Source organism: Oncorhynchus tshawytscha, unplaced genomic scaffold, assembly GCF_018296145.1.
Source record: "Oncorhynchus tshawytscha isolate Ot180627B unplaced genomic scaffold, Otsh_v2.0 Un_contig_1603_pilon_pilon, whole genome shotgun sequence".
Classification (NCBI taxonomy): domain Eukaryota; kingdom Metazoa; phylum Chordata; class Actinopteri; order Salmoniformes; family Salmonidae; genus Oncorhynchus; species Oncorhynchus tshawytscha.
This window is the reverse complement of record NW_024608817.1, coordinates 32,501-42,186: the sequence shown is the minus strand read 5'-3', so window position 1 is coordinate 42,186 and position 9,686 is coordinate 32,501.

The window sequence follows — 9,686 nt, the reverse complement described above, 5'->3', positions numbered from 1 at the left end:
GGATATTATAATGTCCTCATCAGAGAGGACTGTGTCTGTGTTGAAGGACTGGATATTATAATGTCCTCATCAGAGAGGACTGTGTCTGTGTTGAAGGACTGGATATTATAATGTCCTCATCAGAGAGGACTGTGTCTGTGTTGAAGGACTGTGGATATTATAATGTCCTCATCAGAGAGGACTATGTCTGTGTTGAAGGACTGGATATTATAATGTCCTCATCAGAGAGGACTGTGTCTGTGTTGAAGGACTGTGGATATTATAATGTCCTCATCAGAGAGGACTATGTCTGTGACGAAGGACTGTGGATATTATAATGTCCTCATCAGAGAGGACTGTGTCTGTGATGAAGGACTGTGGATATTATAATGTCCTCATCAGAGAGGACTGTGTCTGTGATGAAGGACTGTGGATATTATAATGTCCTCATCAGAGAGGACTGTGTCTGTGATGAAGGACTGGATATTATAATGTCCTCATCAGAGAGGACTGTGTCTGTGATGAAGGACTGTGGATATTATAATGTCCTCATCAGAGAGGACTGTGTCTGTGATGGACTGGATATTATAATGTCCTCATCAGAGAGGACTGTGTCTGTGTTGAAGGACTGTGGATATTATAATGTCCTCATCAGAGAGGACTATGTCTGTGTTGAAGGACTGGATATTATAATGTCCTCATCAGAGAGGACTGTGTCTGTGTTGAAGGACTGTGGATATTATAATGTCCTCATCAGAGAGGACTATGTCTGTGATGAAGGACTGTGGATATTATAATGTCCTCATCAGAGAGGACTGTGTCTGTGTTGAAAGACTGATCTAGGGTCAGGCTGGGTAGGTAGGGGCTGGTAGGTCGATGAGGTGCTTACTACATGGGCATGACTGCATATACTTGAATAGAAGGTGTTCTTCAGAGCCTGGGGTTGTCTCAGTAATACTGACTAGAAGGTGTTCCTCAGAGCCTGGGGTTGTCTCAGTAATACTGACTAGAAGGTGTTCCTCAGAGCCTGGGGTTGTCTCAGTAATACTGACTAGAAGGTGTTCCTCAGAGCCTGGGGTTGTCTCAGTAATACTGACTAGAAGGTGTTCCTCAGAGCCTGGGGTTGTCTCAGTAATACTGAATAGAAGGTGTTCCTCAGAGCCTGGGGTTGTCTCAGTAATACTGACTAGAAGGTGTTCCTCAGAGCCTGGGGTTGTCTCAGTAATACTGACTAGAAGGTGTTCCTCAGAGCCTGGGGTTGTCTCAGTAATACTGACTAGAAGGTGTTCCTCAGAGCCTGGGGTTGTCTCAGTAATACTGACTAGAAGGTGTTCCTCAGAGCCTGGGGTTGTCTCAGTAATACTGACTAGAAGGTGTTCCTCAGAGCCTGGGGTTGTCTCAGTAATACTGACTAGAAGGTGTTCCTCAGAACCTGGGGTTGTCTCAGTAATACTGAATAGTTCTTCAGAACCTGGGGTTGTCTCAGTAATACTGAATAGCTCTTCAGAGCCCGGCTGGTCTCAGTAATTCTGAATAGTTCTTCAGAGCCCGGGTGGTCTCAGTAATACTCCGGGTTGTAGTGAAAGGCAGTTAGTGTTATAACACGTGATTATAAAGCACTCTGATTAATCAGGACTTAAGGTTGACTCATGTAGCTTTTTGAATTGCTTAGTTTATACCATGTTGACTGTTGCAACTGTAGAGTTTTATTTTTCATATGTTCGTTTCTTTAATAATATTTTCAGTAGTGAACCCGATACGTGTCTCTGGCCAGAGTGTAAATTCCTAAAACGCTTGTTCCCTTGCACAGCCAAAAAAAGTGTTCCCATATCCCCTTTGCTTTATGTGGAAGGCAACCTGTAAAACAGACTCCTAAACCTAGTAATGAACATTTTCCCCAAATGTGTTGAACCTTCAGATTTTCTACATTTTCTAGTGTTTGACAAAGGTTTTTATTAGTTAACCATAAATCACACTAAGGCTTCTTTAAAGCTTTTGTCAAAGTTGTACTTATTTATTTCACATAAAACAATATTGTCAAATAAAAGAGGCAATCTAAAAGATATGAAACTGAACTTAGGGCTGAATAGAACAGAATGTTGTGTTGTTGTCTGGTTGGTCGGTCGGTAACCACGGAGCCACTTATGACCTAATGCACAAGAACTATACTATGGGATCCTATCAGACTGTCACTGTGTGGATAATTGGAGGCTCCAGGACACGGAGCAGAAGACTCTGTTTGATTGGAGTTCAGAACAGGTGTGGCTGGCTGGGGATTGGATGGACGACCTGGTGACCTCATCAGGTCAGGGAGTAGAGCCCCGGCCTGCCCCGCTGATGATTGGTTCAGTGCCTGCCAGCTGCACACTGCTCAGTAGCCCCGCCCCCTTTGGAACCCATTGCCGCCTGCTGATTGGAGAACATCAGTGGGGAGGGGCGGGACAGGGGGCGGGGTCACAACGTTCTTTTGACTTTTTTTATTGTAGTTATTTTGTGGATTGATAGTCGGGAGGAATCGTGTCCTTAGGTCGAATACAATGTGCCTTTGGTTATTAATGCCATTCATTTAGTAACCCAAGACCAGTAACATAATGACTTCATTCCCCTACACCTCCCTACAGCACATCTCCCCTGAACATACATCCATTTCGCAGATGTTTGAAATGTTTACAGTCATTTTCATGGATGTTTTCTTCAAGCCCAAAGACAGTCTTCCTGGCTTAACCTCTGATGTGGTAGCGAGGAGAAAGCCAAGCGGCCGCACAATGACAGGTATTACATGGGCTACATCCACAATGGCACCCTATTCCCTATATAGTGCACTACTTTTGATAGGGCTCTGGTCAAAAGTAGTGCACTATATAGGGAATAGGGTGCCATTTCGGGGAAACAGCCGTGCAGTTTCGAGACAGAGCGTCAGATCTTTTGGGATGACTAACTCTCACCTGGAAACACCCTTTGCCAACAGGGAACGCTTAGTAAGAAGCAATCACCTTATGCTCTGAAAGGGTTGAGGAACTGACAGCCTCTGTCTTGTCTTAACATCAAAACAATTCAAGGGGTTATAGCTGTTAGCTTCATTTTATTACTCCCAGAGAGAAGGACAAAAATACATTTGAATCTTTACCTCAGACTGTTGTGATAGATATCTCTTCTTATTGTGATGTGAATAACCCAGGGCATTTGGTTACATACCAAAGTGCATTTCTTTCTACGTTTGTGGCTATGAGGAAATGAAGCCAGTGGATTTTGACTCTTATTTTTCTGAGTAAAAAAATAAGGCACTCAAACCACTTTTGGTCATTCAAGGGCCATATCTATCTATCTGTCTGGAGAATGCTTGTCTTCAGCTGAGAAGGAAGTAGGGAGATGGAGTACAGTGTTTATTTTATTACACCACTGTCTGAACGTCGTAGCACAACTCCAAACCTCTGTGTGCTCCACACGGTTGGATGTAGCTTCTTTTCAGTGCAGTGTCAACTGTCCTATCACAATCTGCAGTCTATAGTTGGTGTGTCAGTCAGCCCAATGTGCTACTCCACGGTAAGGTAACATAGCTGTGGCAGAATCAAGCATTTGACTATATTGTAAATGTTTAGAATTTAAAAAAAATAATTTTTAAATACTTTTTTTTGCTACTTGTAAGAATTTTAACTCTTGACTGTCTCGGGAGCTCTACTACACAACTTTTAGAAGACAGTCTCTAGAGTTCTACTACACAACTTTTAGAAGACAGTCTCTAGAGTTCTACTACACAACTTTTAGAAGACAGTCTCTAGAGTTCTACTACACAACTTTTAGAAGACAGTCTCTAGAGTTCTACTACACAACTTTTAGAAGACAGTCTCTAGAGTTCTACTACACAACTTTTAGAAGACAGTCTCTAGAGTTCTACTACACAACTTTTAGAAGACAGTCTCTAGAGTTCTACTACACAACTTTTAGAAGACTCTCGAGAGCTCTACTACACAACTTTTAGAAGACAGTCTCTAGTTCGACTACACAACTTTTAGAAGACAGTCTCTAGAGTTCTACTACACAACTTTTAGAAGACAGTCTCTAGTTCTACTACACAACTTTTAGAAGACTCTCTAGAGCTCTACTACACAACTTTTAGAAGACAGTCTCTAGTTCTACTACACAACTTTTAGAAGACAGTCTCTAGAGTTCTACTACACAACTTTTAGAAGACAGTCTCTAGTTCTACTACACAACTTTTAGAAGACAGTCTCTAGTTCTACTACACAACTTTTAGAAGACAGTCTCTAGAGTTCTACTACACAACTTTTAGAAGACAGTCTCTAGTTCTACTACACAACTTTTTAGAAGACAGTCTCTAGAGTTCTACTACACAACTTTTAGAAGACAGTCTCTAGTTCTACTACACAACTTTTAGAAGACTGTCTCTAGAGCTCTACTACACAACTTTTAGAAGACAGTCTCTAGTTCTACTACACAACTTTTAGAAGACAGTCTCTAGAGTTCGACTACACAACTTTTAGAAGACAGTCTCTAGAGTTCTACTACACAACTTTTAGAAGACTCTCGAGAGTTCTACTACACAACTTTTAGAAGACAGTCTCTAGAGTTCTACTACACAACTTTTAGAAGACTCTCGAGTTCTACTACACAACTTTCAGAAGACAGTCTCTAGAGTTCGACTACACAACTTTTAGAAGACAGTCTCTAGAGTTCTACTACACAACTTTCAGAAGAAGGAAGTAAGAAAACAGAATCTTGAACCGTGCAACAACGTTGATAGATGTTAGTACTCTGTACCACAGCCACGTACGATGTACATATGTATAATGTCTTTGTCTTTGGTGAAATGCTGCTGGAAGCACTACATGAATGTTGTAGTGGGTTTTAAGCTTGGTCAGTTTTACTATAGTGTATGTAATGTACAGCTAATGGAAGGTCACACTTTTTTTTTTTTTTTTTTAGTGATTATTTGTTAAATTTTATTGTTGTGGCCGGGAAAATGTTATTAAATAAAATAAAAGTTTTAATGTCCATCTTTATAAATGAATTGTTTACTGGTGGTTATTTGTCACAGGAAGTGTCATTCCAGGTTAAAGGTCGTCAGGGAATGAGGTCCAAAGTACTTGAATCGATGTACGGTTTGCTTCAGTAAAGACTTCATTAAATCTAGTTGTACAACTCATTTCTTAGTTCTGACTAAGTAATATATATATATATATTTTTTTTCAACGAATGATCATTGACCAAAGTACTGTCATTTCTTACATTGATACAATCCACTAGCACACAGCTCTGTGTGTTTTCATATTGAATAGATAGAGTACTAGCCACTAGCACACAGCTCTGTGTGTTTTCATATTAAATAGATAGAGTACTAGCCACTAGCACACAGCTCTGTGTGTTTTCATATTGAATAGATAGAGTACTAGCCACTAGCACACAGCTCTGTGTGTTTTCATATTGAATAGATAAGAGTACTAGCCACTAGCACACAGCTCTGTGTGTTTTCATATTGAATAGATAGAGTACTAGCCACTAGCACACAGCTCTGTGTGTTTTCATATTGAATAGATAGAGTACTAGCCACTAGCACACAGCTCTGTGTGTTTTCATATTAAATAGATAGAGTACTAGCCACTAGCACACAGCTCTGTGTGTTTTCATATTGAATAGATAGAGTACTAGCCACTAGCACACAGCTCTGTGTGTTTTCATATTGAATAGATAGAGTACTAGCCACTAGCACACAGCTCTGTGTGTTTTCATATTGAATAGATAGAGTACTAGCCACTAGCACAAAGCTCTGTGTGTTTTCATATTGAATAGATAGAGTACTAGCCACTAGCACACAGCTCTGTGTGTTTTCATATTGAATAGATAGAGTACTAGCCACTAGCACACAGCTCTGTGTGTTTTCATATTAAATAGATAGAGTACTAGCCACTAGCACACAGCTCTGTGTGTTTTCATATTAAATAGATAGAGTACTAGCCACTAGCACACAGCTCTGTGTGTTTTCATATTGAATAGATATAGTACTAGCCACTAGCACACAGCTCTGTGTGTTTTCATATTGAATAGATAGAGTACTAGCCACTAGCACACAGCTCTGTGTGTTTTCATATTAAATAGATAGAGTACTAGCCACTAGCACACAGCTCTGTGTGTTTTCATATTGAATAGATAGAGTACTAGCCACTAGCACACAGCTCTGTGTGTTTTCATATTAAATAGATAGAGTACTAGCCACTAGCACACAGCTCTGTGTGTTTTCATATTAAATAGATAGAGTACTAGCCACTAGCACACAGCTCTGTGTGTTTTCATATTGAATAGATAGAGGTTGAAACCTGTCCTTTGGGCTGAGGGCTTTGCCTCAGTTGACTCCCTCTAAGAATACCGGTTGACACAACAGCCAGTCATGAGACGGGACTGAGCCTGGAGCTCTGGCCAGAGACCTCTGTGCTGTACACTGGCTGACTGTTTCACATAGCGTCTGGTGCAGAGAAATGCATTTACGGGACAGAGTAATGCCGACACACACACACACACACACACACACACACACACACACACACACACACACACACACACACACACACACACACACACACACACACACACACACACACACACACACACACACACACACACGCGCACTACATACACTGCTCAAAAAAATAAAGGGAACACTAAAATAACACATCCTAGATTTGAATGAATGAAATATTCTTATTAAATACTTTTTTCTTTACAAAGTTGAATGTGCTGACAACAAAATCACACAAAAATGATCAATGGAAATCAAATGTATCAACCCATGGAGGTCTGGATTTGGAGTCACACTCAAAATTAAAGTGGAAAACCACACTACAGGCTGATCCAACTTTGATGTAATGTCCTTAAAACAAGTCAAAATGAGGCTCAGTAGTGTGTGTGGCCTCCACGTCCCTGTATGACCTCCCTACAACGCCTGGGCATGCTCCTGATGAGGTGGCGGATGGTCTCCTGAGGGATCTCCTCCCAGACCTGGACTAAAGCATCCGCCAACTCCTGGACAGTCTGTGGTGCAACGTGGCGTTGGTGGATGGAGCGAGACATGATGTCCCAGATGTGCTCAATTGGATTCAGGTCTGGGGAACAGAAGGACCAGTCTATAGCATCAATGCCTTCCTCTTGCAGGAACTGCTGACACACTCCAGCCACATGAGGTCTAGCATTGTCTTACATTAGGAGGAACCCAGGATCTCATCTCGGTACCTAATGGCAGTCAGGCTACCTCTGGCGAGCACATGGAGGGCTGTGCGGCCCCCCAAAGAAATGCCACCCCACACCATGACTGACCCACCGCCAAACCGGTCATGCTGGAGGATGTTGCAGGCAGCAGAACGTTCTCCACGGCGTCTCCAGACTGTCACGTCTGTCACATGTGCTCAGTGTGAACCTGCTTTCATCTGAGAAGAGCACAGGGCACCAGTGGCGAATTTGCCAATCTTGGTGTTCTCTGGCAAATGCCAAACGTCCTGCACGGTGTTGGGCTGTAAGCAAAACCCCCACCTGTGGACGTCGGGCCCTCATACCACCCTCATGGAGTCTGTTTCTGACCGTTTGAGCAGACACATGCACATTTGTTGCCTGCTGGAGGTCATTTTGCAGGGCTCTGGCAGTGCTCCTCCTGCTCCTCCTTGCACAAAGGCGGAGGTAGCGGTCCTGCTGCTGGGTTGTTGCCCTCCTACGGCCTCCACCACGTCTCCTGATGTACTGGCCTGTCTCCTGGTAGCGCCTCCATGCTCTGGACACTACGCTGACAGACACAGCAAACCTTATTGCCACAGCTCGCATTGATGTGCCATCCTGGATGAGCTGCACTACCTGAGCCACTTGTGTGGGTTGTAGACTCCGTCTCATGCTACCACTAGAGTGAAAGCACCGCCAGCATTCAAAAGTGACCAAAACATCAGCCAGGAAGCATAGGAACTGAGAAGGTGTCTGGTCACCACCTGCAGAACCACTCCTTTATTGGGGGTGTCTTGCTAATTGCCTATAATTTCCACCTGTTGTCTATTCCATTTGCACAACAGCATGTGGAATTTATTGTCAATCAGTGTTGCTTCCGAAGTGGACAGTTTGATTTCACAGAAGTGTGATTGACTTGGAGTTACATTGTGTTGTTTAAATGTTCCCTTTATTTTTTTGAGCAGTGTATATACAAAAGTATGTGGACACCCCTTCAAATGAGTGTATTCAGCTGTTTCACCCACACCTGCTGCTGACAGGTGTATAAAATCGAGCACACGGCCATGCAATCTCCATAGACAAACATTGGCAGTATAATGGCCTTGCTGAAGAGCTCAGTGATTTTCAACGTGGCACCGTCATAGGATGCCAGGATGCCACCTTTCCAACAAGTCAGTTCGTCAAATGTCTGCCCTGCTAGAGCTGCCCCGGTCAACTGTAAGTGCTGTTATTGTGATGTGGAAACGTCGAGGAGCAACAATGCCTCAGCTGCGAAGTAGTAGGCCACACAAGCTCACAGAACGGGACCACCGAGTGCTGCACGTAGAGCGTAAAAAATTGCCTGTCCTCGGTTGCAACACTCACTACTGAGTTCCAAACTGCCTCTGGAAGCAACGTCAGGACAAGAACTGTTCCATGGAAACTCCATGCGTAATGCCAAGCGTCGGTTGGAGAGGTGTGTAAAGCTCCCCGCCATTGGACTGTGGAGCAGTGGAAACGTGTTCTTTGGACTGATGAAGCACGCTTCACAATCTGGCAGTCCGATGGACAAATCTGGGTTTGCCAAAATGCCAGGAGAACGTTAACGTTACTCTCAAGTTTTGTGGAGGAGCGATGATGTTCTGGGGCTGTTTTTCATGGTTCGGGCCTCCAGAGAAGGGAAATATTAACGCTACAGCCTACAATGACATTCTAGACAATTCTGTGCTTCCATCTTTGTGGCAACAAAGTTCCAGGCCTAATCGCCCAACATCGGTGTCCGACCTCACTAATGCTCTTTTTTCCCTCCTTTATTTAACTAGGCAAGTCAGTTAAGAACAAATTCTTATTTTCAATGACAGCCTAGGAATAGTGGGTTGACTGCCTTGTTCAGGGGCAGAACGACAGAGTTTTACCTTGTCAGCTCGGGGATTCAATCTAGCAACCTTCCGGTTACTGGCCCAACGCTCTAACCACTAGGCTACCTGTCACCCCATGGCTGAACAGAATCAAGTCCCTGCAGCAATGTTCCAACATCTAGTGGAAAGCCTTCCCAGAGGAGTGGAGGCTGTTATAGCAGCAATGTTCCAACATCTAGTGGAAAGCCTTCCCAGAGGAGTGGAGGCTGTTATAGCAGCAATGTTCCAACATCTAGAGGAAAGCTTTCCCAGAAGAGTGGAGACAGGTGTGCGTAACGATGGTGACGGGTGTGCGTAACGATGGTGACAGGTGAGCGTAACGATGGTGACAGGTGTGCGTAACGATGGTGACAGGTGAGCGTAATGATGGTGACAGGTGTGCGTAACGATGGTGACAGGTGTGCGTAACGATGGTGACAGGTGTGCGTAACGATGGTGACAGGTGAGCGTAACGATGGTGACAGGTGTATGTAACGATGGTGACAGGTGTGCGTAACGATGGTGACAGGTGTGCGCAACGATGGTGACAGGTGTGCGTAACGATGGTGACAGGTGAGCCTAACGATGGTGACAGGTGAGTGAGCGTAACGA